This window comes from Lissotriton helveticus, chromosome 4_1 (assembly GCF_964261635.1).
Source record: "Lissotriton helveticus chromosome 4_1, aLisHel1.1, whole genome shotgun sequence".
Classification (NCBI taxonomy): Eukaryota; Metazoa; Chordata; class Amphibia; order Caudata; family Salamandridae; genus Lissotriton; species Lissotriton helveticus.
The window spans coordinates 2,110,870,462-2,110,888,761 of NC_136063.1; the positions used below are offsets into that span (position 1 = coordinate 2,110,870,462).

Below are 18,300 nucleotides of genomic sequence, written 5' to 3' on the forward strand. Positions count from 1 at the left end.
AGAACCTTGAGCTGAGCATACAACGTGAGGACCCAGTACTAGGGATACCAAACGCATTACAGTTAAGTCTTTCCCTAGTATGAACCCCTGATTTTTAAACATACTGACTAGGAGCAGGAATAAAATATGAGCTCACTAGCTAGATATTTGTAACTTATTTTCCCACTCCACATCACTGCAACACACATATTGTTCAAAAACGAAGTGCTCTTACGTAGTTCGCAAGTCGCCGCACGCCTCAATCTGCAGAGGATTGCGAGGACCCCAATGATGAAGCATGCCACCTAGGGGTAACCCTGGTGGGTGAGGGTACTCTAGAACAGAATTTTTATTTCTGGAAGGAGGGTTTTTCACTTATGTTCAGTGGAATCCATGTTCTTCCTATGGTTAGGTTTCTAATTCTGTAGGTTGTGTAACTGCATACAAAGTGAGTGACATGGTCCTAAAAAAACCATGATAAAACAAAGAAGCTTAAATTATAACTTTCCGAACAGACGCCCCATTTCATAAAGCTCTGAGGATCAGTCCCCAAACATTCACTGCCGCATTTCAGTAGTTACAAGATGTTTGACAGCAATCCAGCGCCTCCGTCACATGCCCGGGGCAGCGGTGGAGTAGCCGGACTATGGATGGAAGAAGCAAGCTGCCTGCTTCAGGTGGGGGCCAGGGGGCGGCCGCATACAAGAGCCCCATCCAGCAGTTTCTGCCTCTCTCAGCTGAACCCGCGTTGCCGTAACTATGCTTCAACCCAAGAACCACTTTCAAAAAATAAAAATAAAAGTACAAACGGGTCCTTTCACATTTCTACCTACCTTCGAGTAGGAATAACCGACACAACAACACGCAGTAAACCCACCCACTGCTTTACTGAGAGCCACAGCTGGGTCAGAAACGCCACACAACACGTAGGACACGTGTTCATTAGACACATGCTGCATCGTAGTAATGTCAAATCACGTGCCCCTCCCTCACAACTGACGTGGTCGCACCACAGACTGCGACGAACCACATGAAGAGTACAGAACCCCTAAAAAGAAACCAGTTTCTGACCATCGGCACACGTCCATTAACAAGACCGCACAGAGCACATTTGTACAATACCAACCAAATAACACCCGCCGAGGACAAAAAAAAAACCTTTCCGACAGTCACCGACAGTCACCTGCAGTCCAGGAGCTAACAGGCATCAATATATCCAAACATGTATATAAAGCGTGCGGGGTGCGGGTCTCGAGGCGCTGCAGCTATCCGATGCTGCGTGGAGGTTTGCAACACTCCGACATCCAGGCCTTTAAATCGCTTCTAAACAGATGGTGCGATGGCTGGGGCAGTCCTGGGGTGCATCATTCCAAGCCACAGCTCGCGGCACGCCTGTGCAAAGTATACTGCTAACAACCAAGCAACAACACTTCACTTTCCCCCCGCCGAGTGCCCACATAAAAGCATTTTAGATCTCGTGCAAAGCGCGCAGCCAGCTCACCAGAGATCTTGCCTCTTCCTCAAAAGCCAGCCGAAGAACCTGCGCTGCGGGAGGAGCGACGCCTCTTAAGATGAGCCGCGGGCGGCGGCGGGCACGCCCCCGCAACAACAGCCGATTGAGAAAGAAGGCGTCTAACCATGACTGGGTGAAGGGTTACCACAGGCCGCGGCTGCGTCACCGGCGGAGCGGGGAGGATGCGCGTCGGGCCCCCTGGACCACGCCGCATGGAAGCGCCTTATTTGGGATATTAGCATTGTGTAGCGCAGCCTGCTATTAGTCGGGCTTCGTAGCGCTGGTGACCGGTGACTTCACGCCATTCCAAATACCGAGTTTGCGAAGTGTTGTCTTGTCCGTTTAAGGTAATATGTGGTAATCCTTACTTACATGCAGTATCTGTGAACCGATCAAAAATAAAAATAAGAGCCCTATGGAAAATACTTTTTTGCGCAAAAGGAAGTTTATGGATCTCTAGAAATCTGCTTCTATTTAAATATATTAAAATCTAGATGTGCAAGACGTCATTCATATTTGTTTAGACAAACGTATGATTTTTTTGATGTCTCTAATTCCTGGCATTCCCGCTGCCTGCGAGAAAGGCAGGCCCGACCCCCTGCCTGGCTTGATTTAAACAGCCCGGTGTGTTTTCTCCCCTTCATCCTCCCGTGAATAAAAGATAACCTGACAATTCCGTCAGGCGGAGCAGCCAGACGACGCCCAAGCAAACCAGCAGCACAGCAAGGGAAAAAAGCCATAAAAAGAGAAGCTTTTCACAAAAAGCTATTCTACTCGCTGAGCAGGCTGTGGATTTCTGTTTGTGACTACCATTTTTTTTTATTAACAAAAAAATCTTTTTCTGCTCCTTTTGCGTGCGAATGATGGTGGATTTCTTTTAAGACATTCTTTGCAAGGCACAGAATATAAACCTCTTTAAAACATTTTGGTTCTTGAACCTTCGTGACGCTGGCGACCTGGAGTTCCCTTCCCCTCCTAGGTCTTGTAACCGCAATGGTATTTGAAATTTACCAAGTGTTAAAAACACAGGAACATGTGAGATTGTGATGGACTCGACACCCTGTGTATATGGCTGGCTGAGATGCTTTACCAATTCTAAGCAGTGCCCTCTCGGGCCACGAGATATTATACATAAGCATGGCCGGAGTCTCACATTTTTGCTGGGCATTGTATCGAGGGGAATTTTACTGTATCTCTCTTTGCTTTTTGAAGTTTGTGGTGGACTTTGCGAAATATAATACATTTATTTAGCACAAGCATTTGGGCACTAAATAGGTCTCCAGGATTCCTCGTACAATTAAGTAAGAGGCTGATTTTATGTGACTTCTCACGTGTTTAGTTTAGCCAGTGAAGACCACAGTAATTACGCATGTTTCATGCTTTTTTCTCAGACAGGATTCCCTGGTTTTAAAAGCAATCCTGAGTTACAGGACAGTGATAATTTGAATGGGCAATCAACCTGACATTAACCTAATTGCACTCACCCTCAACCCCTCACCCTCACTCACCCTCACTCACCCTCACCCTCACTCACCCTCACCCTCACTCACCCTCAACCCATCACCCTCACTCACCCTCACTCACCCTCACCCTCACTCACCCTCAACCACTCACCCTCACTCACCCTCAACCCCTCACCCTCTCACTCACCCTCAACCCCTCACTCACCCTCAACCCCTCACCCTCAACATCAACCCCTCACCCTCACTCACCCTCACCCTCACTCACCCTCACCCTCACTCACCCTCACTCACCCTCACTCACACTCACCCTCACTCACCCTCACCCTCACTCACCCTCACACTCACCCTCACTCACCCTCACCCTCACTCTCACTCTCACTCTCACTCACCCTCAACCCCTCACCCTCACTCACCCTCACCCACCCTCACTCACCCTCACTCACCCTCAACCCCTCACCCTCACACAGTGGAATAGGTCTCGGAGCATTTGAGTTAGAGCTTTTAGAAATGTTTATGTTTTTTTTTTTTTAATTCTTTAGCATTGGCTACAGGAAACAAAAATGCTAAAGATTTACAAAAAAACCCATAAACAATTCTAAAAGCACTAACTCTAATGCTGCGAGACCTATTGCATTTCCAATGCTTGTTTATTATGTGGATATAAAAACACCATGGTAAAGAAAAAGCAGTAAAAGCTTGGAATAAAAAAAAAATGGGCAGCATGGGTTACTTAAAATCTGCTTCACTTCAGCATAAAAATGAGAGCCTTATGAAAAATATCTTGATGGAAAACCGGTAGGTTGGTGCCTGCGTGTACCCCCCTACACAGGTTGTTTTTTGTACACCACCCTATGGGATTGGTTGAAATGTATATGTCAGACAAAAATTTCTAAATAAAGTATTTTTACACACCCAAAAAACCCTGTGAACCGATCAACCATTCTCTCAGAAAAACCAGCGGCGACTAAACCACTGCTCAGGTGGGGTCAGAAGGAATGAGGCCTGAGGGATTGTCGGACTACTCAAGCCAGGGACGTAAAGCAGACCCACTGAACCGAAGGCCTCAGAGTATTCGTGATTTACAGCCTCTTGAAGGCCACTCGCCGCTCTCTGTGGGGGCCCAGTATACGTAGCGCCAATGCCTACGGAAGTCTTGGGTCAGACGCAGGGCTGCGGACCCGTGGACTGGTGGTTAGAAACGGGCTGAACGGATTTATCGGACTTGTTTTGTACTGGTCTTAATACTCCTTTTTACTCAACTTAAGTACTGGAACTCTCGCAGAGGCTGCCGCTCCCCCCCGAAGGGGCGGGGGGAGGAGGCTCCGGGGCCGGCGCCATAACCCACGCCGAGCCCCAGTGGGAGAACCAGTTCTGGGCGCCCAAAAGCGCCCAGAAGCAGCAAGTGAGGCACACCACCCCTCGCGGGAGCACCACGGTGGCGCCAAAAAACCCCCGGCCAATGGGGGCCCGCTAGGTACAAACCCCCCAATGGGGGAGCAGCACCTGGGTGGCGGGAAGAGCGAGGGGGGGTATAGGCATCCGCTCCCCCAGATAGCTCCTAACTTCGTGGAGCGGGGAAGCGGCGCACCTTCATTTTCTGGATCCACCCACCCACACCTAGGAACCAGTAAATGTCGCAGTGCTGGACAGCAACACAAGCGTTGGCGGAAATTGGTACAATGGTGAGCTAAGGAGACACACCGACAGGGCGGTGTGTAGGAAGTAGGCCACTCATTTTGGGATGCCGCTTGGCAGGGTGAGGTGGCCGGGCCAAGGAGGGGAGTAGCAAATTGAGACGGCGCTTGCGGCCCAGACCCAGAAGTAACACTACAAAGAGGACTACCAAGGACTAACAAAAGACCTGGTTTTTGGGCGTACCATTTACGAACTGAATGTACCACAATATGATCTGCACAGTATGATGAGGACATGTATGATTTATGACCCACAATATGATCTGCACAGTATGATGACATATTTGATTTATGACCCAGATATGATTTATGACCCAGATATGGCAGTTCGCAAATGACACAATGTGACCAGGGTTCAAGCTAACGATGACCGGATAACCAGTCTGTGTATAATCCTAATAAAACTGCGGCCAACAACAACTACAACTCCCTGTTGGCTAATTTTATTGGGATACCAGGGCGATGGGTTTGGGGAAGATATTTCCCACGGTATGGGCGCAGTGCGGGGGTTATTAGGAGCCAACCGCACAACATAGATATGCAAGATGACTCAGATAGGTAACACTCCCTACTGACATCTACAGTCACCAGACATGCTTAGTTTAGCAGTGCGACGTAACGACATTAATGCCTATTAAATCCAGCGACAGAAACATCAGCCATCTACTGCGATTAACAACGTAAGTGCTGTTAGAGGCGCTATAAAGATATACAGGAGCTGTGTTTGAGCATCTCAAAGGTCGTATGTGAAAGACCAAGAACACACGACTTCCTCGTAAAAGGCCTCACAAGGTATTTTTTCCCGATTCAAAAAGTGGAGAGGCAACTTATACAGTTAATTATGAATCTTTTGGAGATACCGCGTGCAGTTCAGTAAACATGCACCCACTGGGAGAATCCCGAACGCTTGTAAGCGTTCAATTAGTTGAGATGCGAACGAAGTGTTAATTATTCCTAGGGTGGCATTTGATTTCAGTGCCACCCAAGTGCGTTGTGGATGTTTATGACAAGGCTACGTAGATTCAAGCAGTAAAAAACAAACATTAAAGGCATCAAGTGCAACAGCCATTATAAAAAAAAAAAAAAAAAAAAAAAAAAATCCTTCAAATGTGGATACCTTTAGAAGCGCATTCATAATCTAGCCCCACTAAATCGTTCAAAACTATAGTTTCATCTTATTTTAAAGGCTCCACAACGTTTAAGATTATATTACTTTCAAGCACCAATTCAGCTCAAATCACAAATATTTCGGGCGCCCAACTAAACCTCGACAAACCAGGGACGTAATGCAGGCACCTCCAGGGCCTCCAACCATCCAAGGAGGCTCGATTTAGTCCAAGTTCAATGAATATCTGTAAGATATGTGAAGAGAGCTCCCCCCACAGTTCTCCCATATTGCAGGGGGGAGGGGGAGGTGGGGGTAGTCATTCTGTGCTACGCCACTGATGCCAACACAGTGCCACCCGGGGGGGGCACACGTGGCAGGGCCTTCTCAACAGACATTTGAACCCACTGACGTCCTGTACAACCATGCCAAGCGCCCACTATAAGATGGGCACTGTCACGTGTAGTGCAGCTGCTCTCCCAAATACCAGTTATCATCACGCTGGGTCTCCGCGAAAACTAACAAAAAAAACAACTTTATAAGTATGTATAAAATATCCACTTATTTTACAAGACCTAATTTGCACAACTACACCTGGTTCAAACAATGTGGCGTAAGTGTGCAAATATGGGTGTGGCAAGGGATTTCTCCACTCAGAGAAATGAGAAATATTTCAGATAAAGAAATAAAAGGTAATTGTGCCAATGAAAAAGTGCAGATTCACACGGAAACTCCTCTGGATTTTGGCACAATTTCAAACAAGTGGTAATCTGTGCAAATCTTAGGAGTGAATCTACAATCTGATGTCCTACCTCCATGCTTCTTTGGTGAAAGTATAAGAAGAGATGACTGAGTGAGCAGCCAAGTCACAAAGTGTTTCTACTCTATCACGTCAAACGGCTATCCAAGAAGACCATTTCCATAAAACGGAGAATTATAAATTGTTATGGCGCGAGATCAAAATACCCGAAGCCATCGCAATTCATGTGGCCTAAAATTTAAAGGCAAGACGGACCCTTGAAGAAACCAGACCCCTTTATCAAACGTAAGCCTCTCGGTTACCTGCTGCATCAACGGATATCTACAGTACAATCCGTCCTCCCATTTGGAACAGGAAAGACAGATATTTAGTCCCGTAGCCAGTGAATCATCTGCAACTGAACATTCTTCTGTTAAACCTTAGAAACTGCAAATATTCAAATCAAAGTAGTTAACTGCAGTTCATCTAGAAACCAGGGAAGCATAGTGAGTACATTCCCATTACTCGCCTCAAACGAGCCGCCAAGGCATAGTTCGTCAGAAGCATAACACTGGTGCCTTTTAATCTTCTAGATCAAATGCTTTTTTGACAGAGTTTCTCTACACAAACCAGATGTTGGATCACAATGCACACTTGCAACACAACAATATATGCCTCTACCTCCCCCTTAATCCTCAGCTTGAAAGAGACATACCGCAGATGCCTTCACAAGTGCCTTCACGTATGTACTACTCACAAAAGGAAAACACAATTGATTTCTGATTTGTTGTCCCTGGCAAAATGCATGTATTCAAAGCATACACCTTTACAAAGGAAACCTGTAAAGGCATAAATACAACACATATGCACTTAACCAGACTAGAACAAAGGTCACGGAGAACTACTTACTGATACCGTGTCACAGCAAACATTACACAACTCCAGCATGAGCTAATCAGATACACAACCCAGGTCAAAAGATGGATGTCTTAATGATTCATTGCCCTGACCGTCACCCCATGATGACTCAATGGGCTGGAACTGGAGGAAAGTTACACTAACTACAAATAATTAAACCTCTTGCACTGTAGTCATGCATGTGTGTAGGTTAGAGGGCAGAGAGCAGGGCCATTTTGCTCACACATAAGACTGCTCTGCGCCCACTGCAGTGGAAACCCAACATCCCAGGCTACCAAACACCAGATCATTTGCAATCACTAAATGATTAGGATCACCAACACAAATCTGAAAACGAAAACAATTACACAATAAAACAAATACTAGTATATCTGATTGGTTCAACAATGTTCACAGGCATATATTTATTGACTGCAATTTAGAACTGATCGCAATCAAACACTGTAAAATGAAAGGATCCGAATTATCCCACCAAAGCTGAAATACTTTGTTGTAAATGCTTACATTTCAAGACCCTGGTGTTCGTGAGCATCTCAAAACAAATGGAAGCTAAGCAAATACAGGCACAACTGATAAAACAATGTGCCTTCAACCTGACCTGTAATGTAAAGAAGTGTCTCTCCTAGATTTGCGCTTGTGATCACAAGCATAAATATAAATCCCGAGTTTAAGGTTAGTGATGTTGGCCAGTCAAAATGAGTATCTCCGATGACCTGGGGCTCCCAGACACTCCTTCTAGGGGTGAGACCAACCTCAATGATGAGTGGGCTGAGAGCACTCTAGTCGACAGCAATGGGCGCAAACCTACAGGCACAACATTCCTGCTCCGAAGCATGCAGGTCTCGATTTGACTAGCTTGCAACCAAAAAAATGATGTACCTGTGCGAAAGAAAAAATAATAGGAGCCTTAAGAAGGAAGCGTGGTCACAAGAAAAAGTACTCACTCATCACAGCTGTACAGTAGAAGTCATTTGTTAAGCAGGCCTTGTCTGGTCTCTCTCGAGTGGCAGAGAGGACATTGTCTCCTCCCCTCGGATCAGGGTCCCACTCTTTGCCGAGTTCCTCTCCCTCCCTCTGGCCATTTCGCTCAAAATCATGAAATCTCTGAAGTCGGGGGCTCCTTCTGATCCATGCCCAGGCTCTACCCTAGCCTCACTAGCTGTGACCATCAACCCAGTGGTAAATCAGATCTTGAATAGGTCTCTGCAGCAGGGGATGGTCCCTGCCAGTTGGAAGAAGGTGCTTGTACTCCCCCTTCTGAAAAAGCCAACTCTAGACCCACAGATAGCCTCAAACTAAAGCCTCAAACTAAAGGCCTCTCTTTCTTTTACCTTTTTTTTCCAAAGCCCTGGAAAGGTAAGTCAACTCGGTCACCACTACCTTTGTTGAAACCAACCATATACTGCATCAGAGCCAATCCGGCATGAGGCCTAACTTTAGTACAGAAACAACGCTCCTGGAAATTCCAGAAACCACCAAAGACTTCCTCGACAGAGGCGGCAAAGCCGTTCTGATATTGCTGGACTTATCAGCGGCTTTCAATACCATCCCCCATGACAGTCTCCTGGTGAGGCTCCCGGAGTCTGGTTTTGGTGGGACGGTACGAAAGTGGTTCACCTTCTTGCTGTCGGATCGCCAACAGTTTGAGTTCCACCTTTTTCAGCCCCCATTGCCCCCTTAAAGGTGGGAGTCCCACAGGGCTCCATTCTCAGCCCCACACTGTTTAATAATTACTTGTCTCCCTTAGCACACCTGGCCGAGACTCACGGAGCAAAAATAGTGTCATGTGCGGATGACATGCAGTTGCTCTTTACCTGCGACAGGGACCAGGATTTCAATGGTTAAATTATCAATTTCTGTTTATCTGAGGTGTTTGCTTGGCTCCTGCAGAACCAATTGAAATGTAATTCCCCAAAAAATCGAAAATCATTATTTTTGGTCTGCCCCCTAACAATATGTGGTGGTGCTGGTGGGCACAGGATATGCATCCCCCGCTAAACTCGGTCAGAGTAGTTAAAAACTTGGGGGTGAAAATGGATGAAACCCTCAATATGAAATTTCAGATCCAAGCGGTAACGGGACAATGTTTCGGCCTCCTAAGAATGCTGAAGCAGTTTCTACCTCTTCTTTCGGTCCCCCATAGAAAAACAGTGGTCCAGCCCATGATCGGATCCAGGCTGGACTATTTACTGATCGTCTTCAAGTGGTCCAAAACGCCTCAGCCAGGGCGACACTTCTACTTGGCCCAAGAACGCCGATGTCTCTACACCTTAAATCTCTCCACTGGCTCCCGATCCGCAAGAGGGTCCTTTTCAAAGCCATTGTCCTGGTTTTCAAGGCACTGCATGATACTGGAGCCCCTTATTTAAGGAATAGAGTCCATTTCTATCTTCCTCGGCGCTCCCTACGATACGCATCTCTGTAGCTGGCACGGACCCCTGTGTTCCGCCGATCTCGAATAGCAGGTTGATCCTATCAGGTTCAAGTCGCAAAATTGTGGAACAGTAAGCCGCCAAATTTAAAACAGATGCAAGATCTCCGCCCTTTTAGGAAGTCTTTGAAAACTTGGCTGTTCCAGCAGTAGCCTTTGCGCTGTTGCTCTCAGTAAAGCTGCCACACTACACTAGCGCAGGGACATTCTGTCGAGTAGCTGCGCACTCTACAAATACCCTGATAACATAAAGTGCCCATAGATAGTCTGGAAGAGACATCGTTCCGATTCACATAGTCCCTTTGACTTTAAAGAAACCACACTCCCAAACGATGTGCTGTTCCCGTTCATTTTTCAACCTAGAGAGGCACTAACTCCTGCCTTTCACAGAAACAGTTTTACGTGTGTTAGGGAGTTAAACTATCGGCAAAATGTTTGTGAACACCAGCAAACAAGCTTATTTATATTCAGACTTTTGCTTGTAAAAGTACCCACAAGCACCCATATTCCCACCCAGGGTAATGTGGGGAGACAAATGGACTGCAGATGGAAAGGTCCAATGATTCTGCCTGGGTAATCAGGATCAGTCCAATTTATTCATCCAAATATTCATATTAGTCCAGCTCCAAGAAAACAAGTAACTCTAGTCGGAGCTGCAAGAGTTCTACTTGCAGGTACCCTAGGACAATGTCATGCGGAGTCCTGTCAATCGAACCACATTGTGGTTTCTGTACAATATGTATTGTTTCAAAGTGGTTATGTTAATATAATTTGATATTGTGCACAAATCACCCCTACAGGGGTATCTAGGCACAAAAACAGCAGGGAAACAACATACTGGTTTCAAAATAAATCTGTCTTTAATAATTGTTTCAATTTAGCATAATCTGTACAAGAGCGGATCTGGAAAGGCTTATTCCAATAGATGGGAGCCAGATATGAAAAGGATCTGCTCCACATCTTGACCGTCGGATATGGGGGATAGTAAGAAAAGCTTTGTTAATAGATTACAAGGTCCAATTAGGATGAAAGCATTAAAGCTTCTGATGCAGATAAAATGGATCTATACAAATTAAGGATTTGTGAGTTGAACAGCAGACTTTGAAAATTATTCTCTTTCTGATCAGTAGCCAATGTAAAAATATCAAGAGTGGCATAGAAGCACATATAGAGGAAAGATTACAGATCAGCTGTGTTTTGCACGGCCTGTAATTTAGCTAACAAAAACGTATTTGCGGAAGCCAATAGAGAGTTGCCATATCAAGCCTGCTAATAATTAAGCATACATAACAAGATGATGGACAGAGTGGTGAAACTATTCAACCACTCAGCCCAGTCAAGAGATCTGTGTTTAAGCCATAGTTCTTTAGTTCACTATGCTACCCAGTTTGGAGCCAGCTATATACAAAATCAGTCTTGACCCTGCTCCCCATGGGAATACTCCAACCCGAACTGCCAGGCCTTCCCTGGACCGGAAACAAGCACCCTGGGACCGGTTTCAGGGTTTCACTCCTCATCAGCCAGGCACTGTGTCCAGAACAGCGCCAATAAAAAGGAAGCATCTGAGAAGGGGTCAGGTGTGACTTTGGCACCTTGCTAGTGAACCCCAGCGAATGCAGGAGGTCTACTGTAGTCTGGAGGTGGGAGGTGACTGGCTTTTGAAGATGGGCTCGTCCTAGGCAGTTGTCGAGATAGGGGAAGACTGGAACCCCTGATCTCCACAGATGAGCAGCAACCACTACCATCACCTTGCTGAACACCTGAGGGGTGCTGATGAGGCCAAAAAGAAGCATGGCAAACTAAAAGTGCTTGTGGTCCATGATGAACCACAGGTAACACCTGTAGGCAGGAAGGACAGGGATGTTTAAGTATGCATCCTGCAAGTACTATGGTACCATCCAGTCTTCCGGGTCCAGAGCAGGCAGGACATGAGCGAGCATGAGCATTTTGAATTTTTCCTTTTTTAAAAGAAGAAATAGAGAGGGAGCAGGTCTGGGATAGGACAAATACCTCAGTCCTTCTTGGGCACCAGAAAGTAGTGGGAATAGCAACTATGACCTACTTCTGCTGCCAGCACCCTCTCTATGGATCTCTTGGCCAAGAGAGCCGACACGTCCTGGCAAAGTAAGGCTGTCACACGTGGGTAGAATGGACGGAGGGGTAGTCATCAAATGAAGGGAGTAGCCCCTTCAGACAATCTGGAGAACCCAGCAGTCGGATATATCCACCTCCAATGGTGCAGGTGGTGGCATATCCCGCTCCCACTGGGTGCCTATGATGGTCGGAGGGCAAACTAAAGAGGCTTGAAGACTGCTGCAGTCGGGGGACTAGTGGACTGGCCCAATTTATGGCTGCCTGACTCACAGGGTCTGAGGGTACCACATCCTCAGCTTGCGTGCCGTGGTGGACGGGCAGGGAGAGACGCAGCTGGAAGTCCCTTCCTTAGCCACGATAGGAGCGAAAGGGTGGACTGGAGTTTTCAAGGGGCGATGAAAAGACCCAAGGACTTGGCTTTAGCTCAGCTATCCTTGAAGTGCTCTAGCGATGAGTGCGCCATGTCTCTGAAAAAACGTGAGCATCAAAGTGCATGTCCATGAGTGAGACCTGTACATCCTCCAAAAAGCCAGTGGTTCTCAACCAGGCATGGAGACTGAAGGCCACCAATGCACTCTGTCTAGTGAGTCAGTTGTATCCAGCCCACAGCATATGGCAAACTTAGCTGCATCCCTCTAGTCAGAAATAGCTTACAAGAGTACGACTCTAGCCTCCACCGAAAATATAGGCAGCACCTGCATAACCGAGTCCCAAAGTGAGTGGTATTATCGGCTCAAAAGGCACGCGGTTCTTCACCGACTGCAGTGTTAGACTGGCTGAAGAAAAAGTCTTTCCCAAGGTATCCAGCCTCTTGGATTCCCTGTCCAGTGGAGTGGTAGGAAATGAGCCAGGATTTAGTTTGTAAGTGGAGGCCAGGGGAGCACATCCAAGCAGAATGCTGCTGCATGAAAGTGTCCTCAAATTCCAGCGTGGACTTCAGGAAGCCTGGTAGCATCAGAACATCACTGATCGAATGTGGAAAAGGCTTCTTCAGGCCTAAACATCGCACACAAAGGCACATGGCTTTGCAGTGGGCAAGGCTACCAGAAACATACGTTTTGACCCCTGGAACCAGTGCCTCACTGAAAGGTAGTAAAAGCCCGGAGACTGAGGGGGAAGGCTGCAAGATTGGTCTTCTGCTACTTTCTGTACCTTCTCATGAAATGAAGAGACTTCCTCTGAAGGAGGTTAAGGGATGTCCCCTTCTGGAGATGCATTCAGGCCACTTGGACTTTGTAAGCCCAGGGAGAGGCAATCATCTGTAATATCAGAAAAGGAGACTATCCGCCTCTGAGTCGTCATCCTCCTTAACCCCTTGCCTGCTCATGACCTGACCAAGCCATCAAGAACCACAGGTGACGAGTGCTCATGACGGCGTGGTTCCGTCATGAGCAGGCCGCTCCGCCCACGTGGCACTGATTCCAGTGAGCGGACGGGGTCGTGACAGAACCACGCCGTCATGAGCACACACCGCCCGTGGCTCATGACTGCGTGGTTCCAGCATGAACGTGGAAGCGCTGTGCCCAGCCCCCCAGCGCCGCGGTGAAATTAGCGCCACGGCCAAAGGGTTAAAGCCATAACTTTATTAGGCATGACTGGAGCATTCCAGTGGGACCTGAAGAGTTCCTTAATATGGGCAAATCTTTAGATCCTAGGAAGTTCCTGTACCAAGGTTCATCAGAAAAATAGGCCCAATCTTTCTCTTTTAACTCTTGGATAATGTCCACAGACTTTGATGGTTTTGATGGCAGGGCAAGCGTAAGAGGTTCAAAACATCAGCGGAAACTGCGTTCATAGGAACATGTGGAGGTGCAGAGTTGTGTGGCATTGGGACTGGAGTGACTAGAAACAGCAAACCCAAAAGAGCAGATTAACTCTTGGGGTGTGGCCTAGAAGGTACTTGAGTAATGAAAATATCAAGCAAGGCATCTCAGAAGGCTCGATGGACTCTGGAATTACAGCTTTATATAGTTGATGAGGGTATCTTTTAGACAAAAGGTAAGCCGGACTGACAAATGTCAGATACAGGAAACGCATTTTACAAAGTCTAACGTTTAAGAACACAATGGATAAAGGAATTAGGAAGTCATGTAGGATTGAAATCACTAAATATTTTGGTCACATGCATTTCAGTTATGTGCACATAAAGTTGGATTGGCAGTGGGAAATTACAAAACCCCATATGCACCAGCATTTAGAAATTGCAGATGTTTCCAATGCCAAATTCCACTGAGCTCTGGGGAAAAAACTAATTAATACACTTTAGTAGGAGTGGGAGCAAGGGTACTTCCAAAGGGTATGAGGAATGGTCATGCAAAATAGCAGGAAACCACAAAACAAACATTTCAAACATTTTACATGGTTTCCATATGGAAACATTTAAAATGTTACATATGCTAACGCATATGCATATTTCAGCAATATTTTCTTCCGTGTACAGTCAGGAAGAGTAGATTAAGCGCAGTAGGGGAACATAAGGAAATGTATGATCTAGAATTATTTTTGTGAATCACAATTTTTTTTTTACATCGTATTGAAAGGAGAGCACGATTTAATGGTGTAGCTCCACAGTGGTGTACCGGTTTCCTTTCTGATACAAATCAGAAGGCCAGAATTGGCTCTGTCACATTAGAAACCAGAGCTCATCTTTATCTTTCCTGTTTTACAAAATCTAACACCTCTTAAAAAGGTCCAACCCCAGTGCCAGATGTATGCAGCTTCATATGTGAGTTCATATCCAATTCTTAGGTGACTATGTTTCATTTTTTGGGAAATTCTTACTATGTGCTAATTACAAATAATCATAAGTTTGGAGAAGTGTGGCTCAATGGAGAAGTGTGGCTGAATGGTTAGAGCAGCAGACCCTGATGCAGAGATCTAGCCCGGGACCAAGGTTCAATTCCCCGCCTCGGCGGGTCTTGGGCTCAAAAATTCCACGGACCTGATAATTCTCGCCTCGGTGCCTATTCCAATCATGGAATGCAACTCTGGGCAATAGCTTGCTTAATCTCCACAACGCTAAGGATGCCTGGCCTGTGCCCAGGAGTGGACACCTCACAGGGAAAGCCAGGATGGGTTACACAGTGGTATTCGTAAAAGCGCCTTGAGACCCTTGCGGGTGAGTAGTGCGCTTTACAAATATCAATTTAAATTCTTACATTTTACGCCAGTAGGAGCACACAAAAATAAAAAAAGGAACACACGAACATTTCAAGCTGGTTCAGAACCATACACCACTGGATGAAGAAAAGTTTGAGTCTCAGTGGCACCAACAATGATGCATTGGCAGACCGAGGAACAGGGAGCACACATTGCTCTTTTCTTGCCCTGAGTAACTGGAAACAACCATTAGCCTGGCTCTAGTGGCTACAATTATCATGTAGTTAAAAAAGCTTCTCATTTACTAACAGGACTTCAGCAGTCATAAGGAACATCAAATATTTACTACGGTGCCAAGAACGATAAAATGAAATAAGTTATTTATAAAGTGCCTACCTCCCCAACAGAGAATCCTGGTGGACCAAGAACTCGTTTTTCCGGTCTAACCTTGGCGCTTAGAATTTTTTTTACATTTAAAATAGAGTTCCTTCACACCCTAGTTGGTGTAAAGCGTCTACTCTAGCACAACCACTTTCCCCTTTCTCCGAGCAGAAATCCTGTACAATGCTCAGTCAGGCGGTTTATTTCAAAGATTAACGTGCGAGGGAGGAGCGTGATAACTTCCCGCAGCATTGGCCACGCTGCTATTATCCGGACCGAGGGCCGGGGCATGAATGAGCCGGGCTCCCTTGATGAATGAATATTCAGCAGTACATTATGTTCTCCCACCAACAGTTAAGCAGATGTGAAACCCCAGCATCTGTACAGTCAGAAGGGCCGTTTCCTGCGTGGACGCACCACCACGGATTGCACAAGCGCGCTCGGCAGTAACCCCAGAGCAGCCCGAGGCGGGGACGGCGGACGCCGGACTGCATGACGCACCGTGTGCGGGGCACAGGCGAGAACCAGCAGCAGCCTCCTGAGAGCCGCCCCGGGCGGCCCTTCAGCACGGAAACACCCGTCGAAGGAGCGGGACAGGCAGGGGAGCACATTTCACACGAGCAGCAGAGCTGCGTTACATCAATTCTTCAAATTCCACACAGGCATCGGGCAAGACTGCCTCCACTGCTTGCCAGAAACAGAAGCGCGAGCTCACAAAATAATGTCTAATAAAAACAGGAAGACGCTCGAGGCAGAAGCGGCAGCGACCAAGAGGCGGATTCGTCATGGATGTAAGGCCTGTCTCTGATTCTAAATAGTAGCACGCCAGAATCGGTCATAAAGTCTGTTCTACAGGACAGGGAGCTGCTGTTTCGAGTAATAAATAGCATCAAAGAGATAATAAGCACGGCCCTAAACCAAGTTAGTTGCGGAGCTAATGCTATGAAGCAACATCTTAGCCAGCTATAATACTGCAACAGGAACAACATGCAATCACAAATATATTTAATAACTAGCATTTTGCAATGCCATCGGTCTCGCCTTTGGGACGCTATATGCATTTAGATATGCAGCACATTAGCCTGGCTGCTGAAACATCTACTTACTGTTCTTTTATCTGACACGATCCGGGAAATCGGGCCACTTTTTTTAAGGAGTGCCTAATTGTTATCCCAACACGACCCTGTTAGCCCACTCAGAAAACTGTGGTGAGTGACTGCACCCTTTTCATATATTTCTGCGTATCCTGCAGGACACAAATTCCAATCCCAATAAGACAGCTCAATGGGGAATGCATATGGGGAATGCATGAGACATAGGGGCAGATGTATCAATGGGATTTTTAGTCGCAAACGCTGAGATTCGCAAAAAAGCAGCGTTTGCAACTAAAAATCAGGAAAACGGGATGTATGAAGGAAATGGCATCGCAAAATTAATTTGCGATTCCTTAACTTTGTGCGAGCATTTAAGGAATCGCAAAAAGCGATTTCTGAAATGCTATGTAAGAAACACTTAAGTTTAGCAAATTCACCTTAAGAAATCGCAAATTTCCACCAACTTCAAGTTGGTGTTAATTTGCGATTTCTATCACAAATGCACTTTTTGGCATTTGTGAAGGTGCCATGTGGCGCTCATACATGCCCTTAGGCATGTATGTGTGCCATATGCGCACACATGTAAAATTCAGGGGTGCAGCAGGGTGTCCTCAAGACACCCTTGCACCCTTGAAATTCTTCTCAATTTGCGATACTCAAATTGCGAATCGCAAATTGAGAATAACTTCCCAATCATTCCTATGGGACCATTTGTTAGAGATGCAACTCTCCTACACTACCCTCTGAATGCAGCCCCTTCGGAACTGACATTAACTTACTGGCTGATTCAAGTCCATATCTGAAAATAAAGTAATATGATTGGCTTAAGAGCCTCAGCCTTGCCTGCGACCTCGACTTTATTTTCCCTAGAGTTAGCTCTTATGGGCCTGTGCGGACCAACTTCCCGAACACTCCCACTGAAACTATCAAAGATGCCGATGCATGCAACTTCACACCCAAAACGGACCCTAATCGCTTGCCCAGTTTCACACGGATCTCGCTTAACTCAATGCGCTGCCAACATATGGCATGTGATATGCTCGTAAAAACTCTACAGAACAGTGTCCTTTCCTTTAAAACCCTTGTACCCGGGTCCCAACCCCCAGCGCTCACCAATTATTGAAGCTCCCCCACTGGGTTTGGGGTCATAGTACAGTGCCTGCACGGCCCGGTAGACCAACTGCTGGTTTGGTTTGTCCTCCATGGCAGCGGTACAGGCGTACAGCGGGCAAGACGGCTCTTCACACATGGCTCCTCCTTAGGCGCACGCCTCCTCCCATACCCTGCTTTGCCGACCGTTGATGGCTCGCGCTGTTGCTATCTCAGGCGCGAGGATCTCTCCGCTAATGAAATTAGCAGCCTAGTAAAAGCCCTATTCTGTATTACAATGAACCCACTGGCGGGGTTTCTAGGTTTCTGGCCACCGCTGGGGGGGGGGGGGGGGGGGGGGGGGTTGTCTACCCATCATCCAGTGCCACGTAGAGTCATTCTGCGTCCGTGTTTCACTTTAAATTACAGGGGGAAGAACAATCCCATAACTAGATGACTGAGTAACTCCCGCTGGGCAGCATACTCAAACACACTTATAATCAAGCTGCCCAGGCCCGCCCCACACCAACAACCTCAGGGGACTAACCGTTGTCATAAGTGAATACTTCAAAGAGTGAGCCTATGCTGCTAGCTGCCCCCGCAACTCCTTGTACTTTGTCCTAGTCACCGTTACTTACTCCTTGATCATTTCTACAGACTGTCGCGGTCTGCTGGAAACAGGCAGAAATAAAGACTCCAAA

General features: G+C 46.7%; 1 protein-coding gene across 6 annotated transcripts in view; it reads right to left on the reverse strand.

The window, feature by feature from the left end:
- ACSL4 (acyl-CoA synthetase long chain family member 4) overlaps positions 1 to 18,300 on the reverse strand; it is a 234,148-nt gene that overhangs the window by 145,224 nt on the left and 70,624 nt on the right. For 2 of the 6 annotated variants that reach the window (XM_078688794.1, XM_078688796.1), the window contains exon 1: positions 1,481 to 1,516. The exons of 3 other annotated variants lie outside the window; for them this stretch is intronic. The gene's annotated coding sequence lies outside the window, so the exon portion shown is untranslated. Of the gene's footprint in view, positions 1 to 1,480; positions 1,553 to 18,300 lie in introns of those variants that run through there. One more of the 6 variants, XM_078688791.1, reaches the window with a different exon arrangement.